At 50.4% G+C, this 16,136-nt stretch overlaps 1 long non-coding RNA gene and 1 pseudogene across 2 annotated transcripts in view; one reads left to right on the top strand and one right to left on the bottom strand.

Annotated features, from left to right (window-relative positions):
* LOC147123807 (uncharacterized) overlaps positions 1-12,075 on the bottom strand; it is a 40,118-nt pseudogene extending 28,043 nt beyond the window's left edge.
* Positions 1-15,154, top strand: part of LOC147123806 (uncharacterized) — a 51,175-nt gene extending 36,021 nt beyond the window's left edge. Inside the window, exons 1-3 of one of the 2 annotated variants that reach the window (XR_015075085.1) lie at positions 13,019-13,119; positions 13,767-13,869; positions 14,635-15,154. This is a non-coding gene — a long non-coding RNA (uncharacterized LOC147123806). Of the gene's footprint in view, positions 1-13,018; positions 13,120-13,766; positions 13,870-14,634 lie in introns of those variants that run through there. The other variant, XR_015075084.1, reaches the window with a different exon arrangement.
* Positions 15,155-16,136: the final 982 nt, after the last annotated feature.

Below are 16,136 nucleotides of genomic sequence, written 5' to 3'. Positions count from 1 at the left end.
AGTGGCAGGCTGTGACCAGCGGGGTGCCGCAAGGATCTGTCCTGGGACCCCAGCTGTTCACAATATATATAAATGATCTGGATCAGGGAATTGGATGCAATATTTCCAAATTCGCTGACGACACTAAACTAGGAGGAGGGGTGGGCTCTGATGAGGATGTCAGGAGGCTACAGTGCGATTTGGACAGGTTGGGGGAATGGGCGGATACGTGGCAGATGCACTATAATGTGGATAAATGCGAGGTTATCCACTTTGGGGGTAAAAACAGGAGGGTGGATTATTATCTAAATGGCAATAGATTGGGAGATGGGGAAGTGCAGAGGGACCTGGGTGTTCTTGTGCACCAGTCACTGAAGGAGAGCATGCAGGTGCAACAGGCGATTAAGAAGGCAAATGGTATGTTGGCCTTCATATCAAGGGGGTTCGAGTATAGGAATAGGGATACCTTACTACAGCTGTACAAGGTGCTGGTGAGACCGCATCTGGAGTATTGTGTACAGTTTTGGTCGCCCCATCTGCGGAAGGATGTTCTTGCCATGGAAAGAGTGCAGCGGCGATTCACCAGGCTGATACCTGGAATGGCGGGAATGACCTACGAGGAGAGATTGAATAGTTTGGGCTTGTACTCACTGGAGTTTAGAAGATTGAGAGGGGATCTCATCGAAACATATAAAATTATGGCAGGCCTGGACAGGCTGAATTCAGAGAGAATGTTTCCAATGGCAGGGGAGCACAGAACCAGGGGCCACAGTCTAAAAATAGCAGGCAAATCATTTAAAACAGAGATGAGGAAGAATTTCTTCACTCAAAGAGTGGTGAGCCTGTGGAATTCCCTGCCACAGAGGGCTGTGAAGGCTAATTCAATAAATATTTTCAAGAGAGAATTGGATATATTTCTGAAGGCTAAGGGGATTAAGGGTTACGGAGAAAAGGCGGGGACGGGGTACTGAACTGGTAAGATCAGCTATGATCTCAGACGAAGATCAGCCATGATCTCATTGAATGGCGGAGCAGGCTCGAAGGGCCGAATGGCCTACTCCTGTTCCTATCTCTATGTTTCTATGTTTCAATGCGTCTGCGAGCCCTACGGACATGGCGCTGCAGCTCCGCGTTGGCACCCCATGCAACCCCCATCAAATCCTGGCAAACACTCAAATTTCCAAAAGGCCACTTGCAGCGCTCTGGCCTGAGTCCAAAAATACCTGAGCTGTTGCTGCTTGAAACCAGTTAGCTATCCTCCTTGTTGTGTGTCCAGAAATGCGTTGCACAAGAGTGTTTGCTGCAAAATGGCTGGCCTTTATACTGGAGGGTACGTCCCCTTTAATTTGCGCCCCCCCCGGGGCCCGCGCTGGCTGTGTTGCGTTCCTTTTTTCAAACGCTCCGGACGCCAGCCGCACAATGGGGCGGTCCGACTGAAGTTTGGAATCGGGGCGCGCAAAGGGCGTTGCACGAGGATGTGACGTCATTTTCTGCGCGCGCAGCCGGGTGGGCGCTAAACTTTGCACCGGCGCTAAGGGTCAACTTAATTTGGGGCGAGGCGCAAACTGCGCTGCGCCCGGGCGCTACACGCATAGCGCCCGAAATTCACTTCTCTTAAGGCGCTAACTGCTGGCGCAACCAACTGAATTTCTAGGCCCATGTGCCTTAACTTTACACGCTAATCTCTTATGCGGGACCTTATCGAAAGCCTTCTGAAAGTCCAAATATACCACATCCACTGGTTCTCCCTTATCTATTTTACCAGTTACATCCTGAAAAAATTCCAGTAGATTAGTCAAGCACGATTTACCTTTTGTAAATCCATGTTGACTTTGTCCGATCCTGTCAATGTTTTCCAAGTGCTCTGCTATTACATCTTTTATAATGGACTCTAGCATTTTCCCCACTACCGATGTCAGGCTTACCGGTCTGTAATTCCCCGTTTTCTCTCTACCACCTTTTTTGAATAGTGAGGTAACATTAGCTACCCTCCAATCCATGGGTACTGTTCCAGATTCCATCGAATGTTGGAAGATGATCAGCAATGCATCTACTATTTCTAGGGCACTTCCTTAAGTACCCTAGGATGTAGATTATCAGGCCCTGGGGATTTATCGGATTTCAATCCCGTCAATTTCCCTAATGCCATTTCCCTACAAATACTGATTTCTTTCAGTTCCTCCCTTTCATCAGACCCTATGTTCCCCGACATCTCTGGGAGGTTATTTGTGTCCTCCTTTGTGAAGACAGATCCAAAATATGTATTTAATTGGTCTGCCATTTCTTTGTTCCCCATTATAAATCCCCCTGATTCTGACTGCAAGGGACCTACGCTTGACTTCACCAATCTTTTTCTCTTCACGTATCTATAAAAGATTTTAAGTCAGTTTTTATGTTCCCTGCAAGCTTACTCACATATTCTATTTTCCCCTTCTTAATTAATCACTTTGTCCTCCTTTGTTGAATCCGAAACTGCTCCCAATCCTCAGGTTTACTGCTTTTTCTGGCCAACTGATATGTCCTCTCCTTGGATCTTATGCTATCCCTAATTTCCCTTGTTAGCCACGGTTGAGTCATCTTTCTTGTTTTATTTTTATGACAAACTGGGATGAACAAATTCTGTAGTTCATCCATGCAGTCTTTGAATGTTTGCCATTGCCTATCCACCGTCAACCCTTTGAGTGACATTACCCAATCAATCCTACTCAACTCGCACCTCAGACCATCGTAGTTTCCTTTATTTAAATTCAGGACCCTAGTCTCTGAGTCAACTACTTCATTCTCCAACTGAATGAAGAATTCTATCATATTATGATCGCTCTGACCCAAGGGGCCTCGTACAACAAGATTGCTAATTAATCCTTTCTCATTACATAGGAGATTAGAGCTGAATGCAATAAGGGCACAGTCGTTATCATGGGTGATTTTAATCTACATATAGATTGGGCTAACCAAATTAGTAACAATACTGTGGAGGAGGAATTCCTGGAGTGTATATGGGATGGTTTCCTGGGCCAATATGTCGAGGAACCCACTAGAGATCAGGCCATCTTAGACTGGGTATTATGTAATGAGAAAGGAATAATTAACAATCTTGTTGTGCGAGGCCCCTTGGGGCGTAGCGATCATAATATGATAGAATTCTTCATTAAGATGGAGAGTGAAGTATTGACTCAGAGACTAGGTACCTGAATTTAAATAAAGGAATCTATGATGGTATGAGGCGCGAGTTGGGTAGGATTAATTGGGGAATGTTACTCAAAGGGTTGACGGTGGATAGGCAATGACAAACATTTAAAGATCGCATGGAGGAACTACAGATTTTGTTCATCCCAGTTTGGCATAAAAATAAAACAAGAAAGATGACTCAACCGTGATGCATTGCTGGACATCTTCCAAAATTCTATAGACTCTGGAACAGTTCCCATGGATTGGAGGGTAGCTAATGTTACGCCACTATAAAAAAAATGTGGTAAAGAGAAAACGGGGAATTAAAGACCGGTAAGCCTGACATCGGTAGTGGGGAAAATGTTAGAGTCCATTATAAAAGATGTAATAGCAGAGCACTTGGAAAACAGTGACAGGATCGGACAAAGTCAACATGGATTTACAAAAGCTAAATCGTGCTTGACTAATCTACTGGAATTTTTTGAGGATGTCACTGGTAAAATAGATAAGTGAGAGCCAGTGGATGTGGTGTATTTGGACTTTCAGAAGGCTTTCGATAAGGTCCCGCATAAGAGATTAGCGTGTAAAGTTAAGGCACATGGGATTGGGGGCAAGGTATTGACTTGGATAGAGAACTGGTTGGCAGACAGAAAGCAAAGAGTTGGAATAAACGATTCTTTTTCCGAGTGGCAGGCAGTGACTAGTGGGGTACCGCAGGGATCGGTCCTTGGACCCCAGCTGTTCACAATATATATTAATGATCTAGACGAGGGAACTAGATGTAATATCTCCAAGTTTGCAGACAAAGCTGGGTGGGCGTGTGTGCTGTGAGGAGGATGCCGAGAAACTACAGGATGATTTGGACAGGTTGGGTGATTGGGCAGATGCACGGCAGATGCAGTATAATGTGGATAAATGCGAGGTTATCCACTTTGGTGGCAAAAACAGGAAGGCAGATTATTATCTGAACGGCAATAGATTGGGAGAAGGGGCGGTGGCATAGTGGTTAGCACTGTTGCCTCACAGCGCCAGGGACCCGGGTTCGAATCCGGCCTCGGGTGACTGTCTGTGTGGAGTTTGCACATTCTCCCCGTGTTTGCGTGGGTTTTCTCCGGGTGCTCCGGTTTCCTCCCACAGTCCAAAGATGTGCGGGTTAGGTTGATTGGCTATGATAAATTGACCCTTAGTGTTAGGGGGATTAAATACGTGGGGTTACGGGGATAGGGTGGGATATGTGTTGGTGTAAGGGGTTACGGGGATCGGGTGGGATATGTGTCGGTGCAGGCTCGATGGGCCGAAATGGCCTCTATCTGCACTGTGGGGTTTCTGTGATTCTGTGATTCTGTGAAGGGGAAGTGCAATGAGACCTGGGTGTCCTTGTGCACCAGTCACTGAAGGTAACCATGCAGGTGCAGCAGGCGGTTAAGAAGGCAAATGGTATGTTGGCCTTCGTAGCGAGAGGGGTCGAGTACAGGAACAAGGATGTCTTGCTGCAGTTGTACAGGGCCTTGGTGAGACCACACCTTTAGTATTGTGTGCAGTTTTGGTCGCCTTATCTGAGGAAGGATGTTCTTGCCATGGAGGGAGTGCAGCGAAGATTCACCACTGATACCTGGGATGGCAGATATAACGTATGAGGAGAGATTGGGTTGATTGGGCTTATACTCGCTGGAGTTTAGAAGAATGAGAGGGGATCTCATTGAAACTTATAAAATTCTAACAGGACTAGACAGACGGAAGGATGTTCCCGATGGCGGGGGAGTCCAGAACCAGGGGTCACAGTCTAAGGATAAGGGGTAGGCCATTTAGGACTGAGATGAGGAGGAATTTCTTCACCCAGAGAGTGGTGAACCTGTGGAATTCTCTACCACAGAAGGCAGTTGAGGCCAATTCATTGAATATATTCAAGAAGGAGTTAAATATATTTCTTAAGGCTAAAGGGATCAAGGTATATGGGGCGAAAGCAGGGACAGGGTACTGAATTTGGATGATCAGCCATGATCTCATTGAATGGTGGAGCAGGCTCGAGGGGCCGAATGGCCTACTCCTGCTCCTATCTTCTATGTTTCTATGTTTCATTCAGCCCCTCGAGCCTGCTCCGCCATTCACTGAGATCATGGCTGATCTGCGACCTAACACCATCTACCCACTTTGCCCCATTTCCCTTTATACCTTTGGTTAACAGAAAGATAATCTCTGATTTAAAATTAACAATTGATCGAGCATCAATTGCCGTTTGCGGAAGAGAGTTCCAAACTTTTACCACCGTTTGTGTGTAGAAGTGTTTCCTAACTTCACTCTTGAAATTGTGAGATTAAGACAAGAGTACACTAGTAATTGGGAAACTTAGGACTGGTAGTACGAAGATCTTCACATAAGAGTGAACAACACATGGGATGAAGACCCAGATTGGGTAGTGGAGGCAAAATCGGTGAAATTATTTAAGTGACAATGGAATGCTGCGAGCGGGGGACATTAAAGTTTCTGCATGGATCCATAACTCATCCATAACTATCTTGTGATCTTGTAACCCCCAGTGAAAGAGAATCACTCTTTTCAAAATCCCGTTTCAGGAACTTTCCCTCATCCAAATCCCCTCATCTGGTCTGTGTGGTGAGTCCTCACGTACAGCACAGCCCAGTTTAAAGCAAAGTCATCGCTCACGATATTCACCCGCAATGGACCAGGTACATAAAGATTTAATGATCATTAGTTAATGTTAACTCACCAAAAAAAAAAAATATACTCTAGTATATATTAGGGAACTCATGACAGCCACCTGTCTTGCGGTTGCTGAATCCTACATAATAGACAAACTATGCTGCAGTTGTACAGGGCCTTGGTGAGACCACACCTTGAGTATTGTGTGCAGCTTTGGTCGCCTTATCTGAGGTGAAGGTGCTCCCACAGTGGCATTAGGGAGGAAGTTCCAGGATTTTGACCCAGCGACGGTGAAGGAACGGCCCATGTATTTCTAAGACAGGATGGTGTGTGACCTCCCCACAGCCTCGGGCCCCAGGCCCCTCCCCACAGCCTCGGGCCCCAGGCCCCTCCCCACAGCCTCGGGCCCCAGGCCCCTCCCCACAGCCTCGGGCCCCAGGCCCCTCCCCACAGCCTCGGGCCCCAGGCCCCTCCCCACAGCCTCGGGCCTCCAGGCCCCTCCCCACAGCCTCGGGCCCCAGGCCCCTCCCCACAGCCTCGGGCCCCAGGCCCCTCCCCACAGCCTTGGGCCCGTCCCCTCCCCTAAGCCTCGGGCCCCAGGCCCCTCCCCACAGCCTCGGGCCCCAGGCCCCTCCCCACAGCCTCGGGCCCCAGGCCCCTCCCCACAGCCTTGGGCCCGTCCCCTCCCCTAAGCCTCGGGCCCGTCCCCTCCCCACAGCCTCGGGCCATACCTCCCCTAAGCCTCGGGCCCGTCCCCTCCCCACAGCCTCAGGCCCGTCCCCTCCCCACAGCCTCGGGGCCCAGGCCCCTCCTCACAGCCTCGGGGCCCGTCCCCTCCCCACAGCCTCGCGCCCAGGCCCCTCCCCACAGCCTCGGGGCCCGTCCCCTCCCCACGGCCTCGGGGCCCAGGCCCCTCCCCACGGCCTCGGGGCCCGGCCCCTCCCCACGGCCTCGGGGCCCGTCCCCTCCCCACTGCCTCGGGGCCCGTCCCCTCCCCACGGCCTCGGGGCCCAGGCCCCTCCCCACAGCCTCGGGGCCCCGTCCCCTCCCCACAGCCTCGGGGCCCGTCCCCTCCCCACAGCCTCGGGCCCAGGCCCGTCCCTTCCCCACAGCCTCGGGCCCGTCCCCTCCACACAGCCTCGGGGCCCAGGCGTTTCGATATGCCATTAGGAAATTGTCCACCTTGTGCTGTAGCGGAATCTGATCATCGTTCATGGCCTTTATTGCCTTTTTGAATGTTTGGACAAATCTGTCGGCCAACCCGTTTGTCGCCGGATGATATGGGGCAGAGGTATAATGTCTCACCCCATTCTTCTTTAAGAATTTTTGGAATTCTTCCGACACGAACTGTGGTCCGTTGTCCGAACAGATCTGTTCTGGCAATCCGTTCCTTGCGAATATTGTTCTTAACACCGCAATTGTCTTTTCTGAAGTAGTGGTATTCATCTTGATCACTTCTGGCCATTTGGAATGTGCGTCCACCGCAATTAGGAACATGGAGTCCATGAATGGACCAGCAAAGTCAATATGTACGCGTTGCCATGGGGCTGAAGGCCATTCCCATGGGTGTAGTGGTGCGATCGGAGGTGCATTTTGCACTTTTTGGCACCCAGCGCAGCTTTTCGTCAACTCCTCTATCTGTTGGTCAATACCCGGCCACCATACATAAGCCCTAGCAAGACTTTTCATCTTAACTCCCCCCAGATGACCTTCATGCAGTTCTTTTAGAACTCTTTCCCTTAACTTGGGAGGAATAATCACTCTTGTCCCGTACATCAAAGTACCATGGCAGACGGACAGCTGGTCTCGCCTTGCCGAGAATGCCGGTAACAGAGGATCACCACGTGTTGGCCATCCTTTCACTGTCACCTTGTAGACTCTGGACAGTGTCGGGTCGTTCCTGGTTTCTCTTTCAATACTTGCATTGGTGACTGGTAAACACTCGATGATGGTCGAATGAAATAACTCAACAGGGTCAACTTTCGTCGTTTCTTCTTCTTCAGGTAGTGGCAGGCGCGACAGCCCATCAGCATTGCCATGCTGCTTCGTACCTTTGAATTCTATTTGATATTGATGTGCCCCTAGGAAAAGGGACCATCTCTGGAGACGCTGTGCTGTCATCACTGAAACACCCTTCTTAGGGTTAAAAATGGATACCAACGGCTGATGGTCTGTCAGAAGTGTGAATTTTTGGCCCTGCAGGTAATGATTAAACTTCTTCACTCCCCATACAAGGCTGAGAGCCTCCCTATCGATCTGCGCATAGTTGCGCTCAGCGGAGGTCAATGATCTGGATGCAAACGCGACTGGCCTTTCCGTGCCATTTGGCAACTTGTGTGAGAGTACTGCCCCAATACCATATGGAGAAGCATCACAAGCCAACCGAATAGGCAGTGTTGGGTTGAAGTGAGCCAACACTTCCTCTGAGGTGATCAATTCTTTGCTTTTGCGAAATGCCTTCTTACAGTTTTCGCTCCATTCCCATGGTACCCCCTTCTGTAAAAGAGCATTTAGCGGGTGCAGTACCGTGGATAGATTTGGTAGAAATTTATGGTAATAGTTAATCAATCCTAGAAACGACCTCAACTGAGAGACATTATCCGGAGCGGGAGCCTTTACAACTGCCTCTATCTTGTCAGGAGACTTATGAAGCCCCTCCCGGTCAATGACATGACCACAGTACGAGATCCGCTTCTGGAAGAACTCACATTTCTGCCGATTAACTCTAAGTCCATACTCTTTCAGTCTGTTGAGCACCAGTTCCAAGTTTGCGAGGTGTTCTTCATCACCATCACCTGTAATCAGAATATCATCCAGGTAACATTGTGTGCCTGGAATTCCCTGTAATACCTGCTCCATGGCCCTCTGCCAAATTGCTGGAGCTGATGCCACTCCAAAAACCAGCCTATTGTACCGGTACAAACCTCGATGCGTGTTGATCGTGAGGTATTGGCGTGACTCTTCTTCAACCTCCATCTGCAAGTACGCCTGCGCCAGGTGTACCTTGGTGAAGTGTTTCCCGCCAGACAACGAAGCAAAAATATCCTCAATCCGCGGAAGCGGATACTGCACCGTGTGAAGCACCGGATTAACGGTGATTTTGAAATCTCCACAGATGCGAACCTTCCCTGGTTCTCCTGGCTTGTTGCTCGAAGGACGTTTCATAACGGGAACAATGGGCGTAGCCCACTCACTCCAATCTACCTTAGACAGTACACCTGAACGTTCTAGCGCTTCAAGTTCCGCTTCTACAGTAGGTCGTATTAAAAATTTTGGGTGTGCATGTTCATCAATCTTGATGTTTGCCGTAATTCCTCTCAGTGTTCCCAGTCCCTGCTGGAACACCTCTTTAGCATCATCCAATATTTTGGACAATCGTTTAGGTTTGACATCTGTTTCCCCGGAATCTACCGTTAGTGCCTTCAAGGAGTGCCAGTCCATATTCATTTTCCTAATCCACTCCCATCCCAGTAGTGGTGGACCTCCTTCAGGTAGCACATATAAGTCCATTACTTGGCTTTCTTCGCCCTTGTGGACCACTTTTACCTCTATCTTTCCGATGGGGTACACTCTTTGCCCCGTGTATGTTTTCAATATAATCTCCGTATCCCATAAGGGAATATGTTGGAATAACCTTTTGTAATCTTTCTTATTCATGACCGTCAATGCCGATCCAGTGTCCAATTCCATCTTTACTTGGACTCCTGCTATCTGAAGGGTGACCCAAATTGTCTGGAGATCTGCATCCTTACCAACGTTGTGTACTCTTAAGCTACCCAGTTCATTACTGCTAGCATCTGAATCTGACTTCTGTTCGGTCGAACTGTTCTTTGTCACCTTGTGTACCTTTATGTATTTTCCTTGCGGTGACTTTTTGTTGCTGGTCTTCTTTCCTGACCAGCATACTTTAGCTATGTGGCCAAGCCTGCCACACGTTCTGCATTCTTGGTTTTTTAACCAACACTGGTTCTGATCGTGCGTTGTCTTCCACAACGATAACATTTTACAGTACTCAAACCCAATTTATTTGTACTGAGTTCCGGTGACCGTAGCTGCATTACTGCCGTGCCTCTCGCTGCGGCTTCGTGTGCTGCTGCCATAGTGACCGCTTTCTCAAGCGTCAGCTCATTCTCCTCGAGCAGTCGCTTTTGTGTATCTTCTTTTAATAAACCACACACAAATTTATCTCGTAGCGCCTCTGTCAGTCTCGTTCCAAACTGACAGTACTTTGCTAGCTTACGCAATTCCATTAAATATTCAGCATTGCTTTCATCCTTCAGCTGCCTTCTGCTGTAAAATTTAAATCGTTCCGCTAGCATCAGCGGCGTGGGGTTTAGATGATTTTTCAGGACAGTAACAATCTCCTCGAACGTCTTATCCGCCGGTTCATCTGGTGATAAAAGGTGTTTCAATTGCCCGTATGTCTTCGCACCCATTAAGTTTAATAATGTTAGTGCTTTCTCTTCATCTGGGATTTTATTTGCTTTACAATAATTTTGTATGCGTTCTACATACATGGCCCAATCTTCGATGTCGCTATCAAAGGTATTAATGTTCCCATGTTTAGGCATCGTTGCAATTTAATTTATTTTTATTTTTATCCAAGATGGCGGCTTCCCGCTCTTGTCTTCGTCCTCCGCCTACAAAATGGCGGTTTTCCCGCGCTTGGCGGTCTTCACCCGTCCCCCGACGCTGTCTCCGCTTCACCGCGGCTCTCGCGCCTTCAGTTGCCCCAGACGCTGCGCCTTTTTAGCCCGAATGCGGCCCGGCCCTTATCACCAGCCGCGATCGATCTCACCGCCCTTATTCCTCCGTCTTCCCTCCCCGTCTGTACAGCCAACGCGGCCGACTTTCTGGTCGCTTCGCTGCCCGGCTTACCCACCACCGAGGAAGAAAGAAGATAGCTGACAGCCGCTGATGGAGGCTTCGAGTTCAGGATGTCTTCTGCACTCTGGTTTCTCGATGTCTGCCGCGCGCCGTGTCTTCCAGCAGGGTGATGAGGGTGGAAGCCTCTCTTCAACGTCCGTTCTGTGGACGAAGCCGCCGTGGATATAAACTGCCGCAGGGTAAGAATCGGACTCGTCGCCACTGTTAAGTCTGTGTGTTCTAGTTGTAATTACTAACACAGACTACAAGATTAAAGTTCAACAGGTCTTTACTGGTTGGAGGTCAGGACTATACTAAAATACAATATTACGACACAGTGCTTATATACCGGTGTTCACCACCGGTATTACGTATACAGCAGCCAGAGAAAGTAGTACATCTCTTAAGGTGGAACAGGCTTAAGTTCTCTTAAGGTGGAACAGGTTACATACACCACACTCCCCACAGCCTCGGGGCCCAGGCCCCTCCCCACGGCCTCGGGCCCGTCCCCTCCCCACAGCCTCGGGGCCCGTCCCCTCCCCACGGACTCGGGGCCCGTCCCCTCCCCACGGACTCGGGCCCGTCCCCTCCCCACGGACTCGGGCCCGTCCCCTCCCCACGGACTCTGGCCCGTCCCCTCCCCACGGACTCGGGCCCGTCCCCTCCCCACAGCCTCGGGGCCCAGGCCCCTCCCCACAGCCTCGGGGCCCGTCCCCTCCCCACAGCCTCGGGGCCCAGGCCCCTCCCCACAGCCTCGGGGCCCGTCCCCTCCCCACGGACTCGGGGCCCGTCCCCTCCCCACGGACTCGGGCCCGTCACCTCCCCACGGACTTGGGCCCGTCCCCTCCCCACAGCCTCGGGGCCCAGGCCCCTCCCCACAGCCTCGGGGCCCAGGCCCCTCCCCACGGCCTCGGGCCCGTCCCCTCCCCACAGCCTCGGGGCCCGTCCCCTCCCCACGGACTCGGACCCGTCCCCTCCCCACAGCCTCGGGGCCCAGGCCCCTCCCCACAGCCTCGCGGCCCAGGCCCCTCCCCACGGCCTCGGGCCTGTCCCCTCCCCACAGCCTCGGGGCCCGTCCCCTCCCAACGGACTCGGGCCCATCCCCTCCCCACAGCCTCGGGGCCCAGGCCCCTCCCCACAGCCTCGGGGCCCAGGCCCCTCCCCACAGCCTCGGGGCCCAGGCCCCTCCCCACAGCCTCGGGGCCCGTCCCCTCCCCACAGCCTCGGGGCCCAGGCCCCTCCCCACAGCCTCGGGCCCGTCCCCTCCCCACAGCCTCGGGGCCCGTCCCCTCCCCACAGCCTCGGGGCCCAGGCCCCTCCCCACAGCCTCGGGGCCCGTTGCTTCACCACAGTCTCAGGCTGAGATCCTGGACGGGCAGTAAATGGTGGCCTCACCAACATGCCGAGAAGATTTTTTTAAAGTCCAATTTCATTCATTGTGCGTAAAGCACCTCAAGACGTTTCTGTGAGTCGAGGCATGGTTTTCACATGCGGGCGAGACCAGAACCATGGAGTCTTTAAATAGGTGTAAGAAAGATCTACAGGGACCATACCAGAGCTGAGAGGTTGTAACTATCAGGAAAGGTTGAACAGGCTGGGGCTCATACTGAGGGGAGACCTGATAGAGGTCTTTAAGATAAAGGGTTCGATGGGGTAGGCAGAGAGAATGTTTCCACTTGCAGACAAGACCAGAACTAGAGGCCATCAATATAAGAGAGTCACTAATAAATCCAATAGGGAATTCAGGAGAAACTTCTTTACCCAGAGAGTGGTGAGAATGTGGAACTCGCTCCCACAGGGAGTGGTTGAGGAGAATAGTACAGATACATTTAAGGGGAAGCTGGATAAACACATGAGGGAGAAAGGAATAGAAGGATATGTTGATGGAGTGAGATGAAGAGGGGTGGGAGGAGGCTCGTGTGGAGCATAAACACCAGCAAGGATCTGTTGGGCCGGATGACCTGTTTCTGTGTTGTACGTTCTATGTAATGAGCATCAATTGAAGTCTCTCTATTTTATTAGGAGTGCGGCCTCCAGTCTCATACAAGCACGTTGCAGGATCTGAGATAGATGCCAGCCCCATTTATTTGAACGTCTCTCCCTTTTTCTGAACCCCCCCTTCTCTCTCTCTCCCCCCTTCTCTCTCTCTCCCCCCTTCTCGCTCTCTCCCCCCTTCTCGCTCTCTCCCCCCTTCTCCCTCTCTCCCCCCTTCTCCCTCTCTCCCCCCTTCTCGCGCGCTCTCCCCCCTTCTCGCTCGCTCTCCCCCTTCCTCGCTCGCTCACCCCCCCTTCTCGCTCGCTACCCCCCCCCTTTGCAGTGGATCGGGTTGCCGGTATGTAACGTGTGTGTCTCTCTCTGTCAACAGCTGCAGGCTTGTACTATCTGGCAGAATTAATAGAAGAATACACGGTCATCACCAGTCGTATCATCAAGTATATGATATGGGTGAGTGTCTCGCACGTGACTGGGGGGGAGGGCTGGGGCTGTGAGCACTGGGGGGGGTGGGCGGGATCCTTGTTTACACTGGGATTGTGGGACACAGCAGACAGGATAACTGGGGTTCCCTCTCCTGATCACTGGGCAGGAATTCCCTCGTAGCTGGTTTTTAGGCGTCGCTGGCAAGGCTGGCATTTATTGCCCATCCCAAGTTGCCCTTGGGGTGGTGAGCCGCCTTCTTGAACTGCTGCAGTTCATGTGGTGAAGGTGCTCCCATAGTGCTGTTCGGTAGGGAATCCCAGGATTTTGATCCAGTGACGATGAAGATATGTTTTGCTCAGTGCCAGTTGGTGTTGGGGCAGTTTCTGGAGATCTTGGAAGTCCATCTGTGGTTGTTTGGCTCTGTCGGGAGGTTGGACGATTGAGTGAAGTCCAGGAGGAGGTATTGCTACCGGATTGCGTGGAACGAATGGACCGGTGGCTTTTTCCTGCTCCTGTTTGATTCTAGTTACCTTGGCATTGGAAAAGCTACAGCGAAGGGTTTATACATTGATACCTTGGATTGGAAACCTATCGTTGGTTATTCGGTCACTCGTTTGGTTACTCGGTTAATATTTTGGTTACTCAAATGCCTCGTTCTCCTGTGTTCTGTCCAGGTACTAGCTTACTTCACACTGTGCCTGTGGATAACCCCTTTCTCCTTCTTTGTGTCACTGTCCGCTGGAGAGAACGTCCTTCCGTCCACAATTCAGCACGAAGGTGAGTGTCGAGACGCCCGTCCTTAACACTGTCGGCGGGTTTTTGGTTTGGTGGATCAGTTAATGGGTTGAATGGTAGTTTGGTTGATCAGTTTATGGGCTGAATGGTTAATTTACTGGTTGAATGGTTAGTTTATGGTTTGGTCGATTGGTTCATGGGTTGACTGGTTGCTTGGTGGACTGGTCAATTGGTTCATGTGTTGAAGGGTTGGTTGGTGGATTGGTCGATTGGTTCATGGGTTGAATGGTTGGTTGGTGGATTGGTTCATGGGTTGAATGGTTGGTGGATTGATCGATTGGTTCATGGGTTGAATGGTTGGTTGTTGGATTGGTTCATGGGTTGAATGGTTGGTGGATTGATCGATTGGTTCATGGGTTGAATGGTTGGTGGATTGATCGATTGGTTCATGGGTTGAATGGTTGGTGGATTGATCGATTGATTCATGGGTTGAATGGTTGGTTGTTGGATTGGTTCGTGGGTTGAATGGTTGGTGGATTGATCGATTGGTTCATGGGTTGAATAGTTGGTGGATTGATCGATTGGTTCATGGGTTGAATGGTTGGTTCATTGGTGGATTGGTCGATTGGTTCATGGGTTGAATGGCTGGTGGATTGATAGATTGGTTCATGGGTTGAATGGTTGGTGGATTGATCGATTGGTTCATGGGTTGAATGGTTGGTTTGTGGATTGGTTTGTGAGTTGAATAGTTAGTTTATAGTTTGGTGGGTTAATTGGTTGGCTTATAGTTTCCTTGATTTTCCACAGATGATGTCGTGTCGAACTACTTCACAAAGGGTAAGAGGAGTAAGCGATCGGGTATCCTAGTGATCTTCACCTTCATCAAAGAGGCAATCCTGCCCAGTCGACAGAAGATGTACTGACAGCCACCGAGTGTATACGTTCACGAGCAGTAGCAGAACTGATGGAGAGGATGGAGGAGGGGAGGGAGCAGAGAGACCAAGAAACTGAATAACACGGAGGATGATGAGCTCCTGCCTTGGACTTTAATTTGGAATTAATGTTTGATTTTTTTTTCTTTAAATGGTCCCTCCACCCTGAAGGAATTTCTGTTGGAAGGTGATTTTAAACGCATTATTTTTGCACAGATTTTGAAATTTAGAAGGACTTCAAACACACAACAAAAAACAAATCTTGTTCCATTTGGAGGGGTCTCCATCGGAGCTCCCCACGCGATGTATTAAATGTAAACGTTGCCATTTTATAATGGAGTGGATGATTGCTGTACATGGTCATTGATGCTTCCAGTAAACCTTGCTCAGTTTAATGCAAATTTCACTTCAATTCCACTTAAAATGTGGTGTCTCTCCACCTCCGCTCCTTCCAAAAAAACCTCCGCACTTACTTTCTGTTGAATTTTTGCTTTCCAATCGGCAGAACTTCCATTGTGTTGTGCTGAGGCTAACACTAGAAGGGAGTAATATTAACATCAGTAGAGGTACAGTCAGTAACACAGGGCACTGGGGGGAGGGGTTACTGAGTGACAGTGTGAGGGAGCTGGATTAACATCAGTAGAGATACAGTCAGTAACACAGGGCACTGGGGGGAGGGGTTAACTGAGTGACAGTGTGAGGGAGCTGGATTAACATCAGTAGAGATAGTCAGTAACACAGGGCACTGGGGGAGAGGTTACTGAGTGACAGTGTGAGGGAGCTGGATTAACATCAGTAGAGGTACAGTCAGTACCACAGGGCACTGGGGGGAGGGGTTACTGAGTGACAGTGTGAGGGAGCTGGATTAACATCAGTAGAGATACAGTCAGTAACACAGGGCACTGGGGGAGGGGTTACTGAGTGACAGTGTGAGGGAGCTGGATTAACATCAGTAGAGATACAGTCAGTAACACAGGGCACTGGGGGGGGGTTACTGAGTGACAGTGTGAGGGAGCTAGATTAACATCAGTAGAGATAGTCAGTAACATGGCACTGGGGGAGGGGTTACTGAGTGACAGTGTGAGGGAGCTGGATTAACATCAGTAGAGATACAGTCAGTGATACACGGCGCTGGGGGAGAGGGGTTACTGAGTGACAGTGTGAGGGAGCTGGATTAACATCAGTAGAGATACAGTCAGTAACACAGGGTGCTGGGGGGAGGGGTTACTGATGTGAGGGAGCTGGATTAACATCAGTAGAGATACAGCCAGTAACAGGGTGCCGGGGGGGTAGTTACTGAAACTGACTGTATCTCGACTGTTAAACTCTCAGTTAGATTGAGGCTCACACAAACACCATTACTCAAGTCCTGGATTA

This window comes from Somniosus microcephalus, chromosome 2 (genome assembly GCF_052327205.1).
Source record: "Somniosus microcephalus isolate GS21.2 chromosome 2, FLI_Smic_1.0, whole genome shotgun sequence".
In the NCBI taxonomy this organism is placed as follows: domain Eukaryota; kingdom Metazoa; phylum Chordata; class Chondrichthyes; order Squaliformes; family Somniosidae; genus Somniosus; species Somniosus microcephalus.
This window is presented reverse-complemented; position numbering and strand designations above follow the sequence as displayed.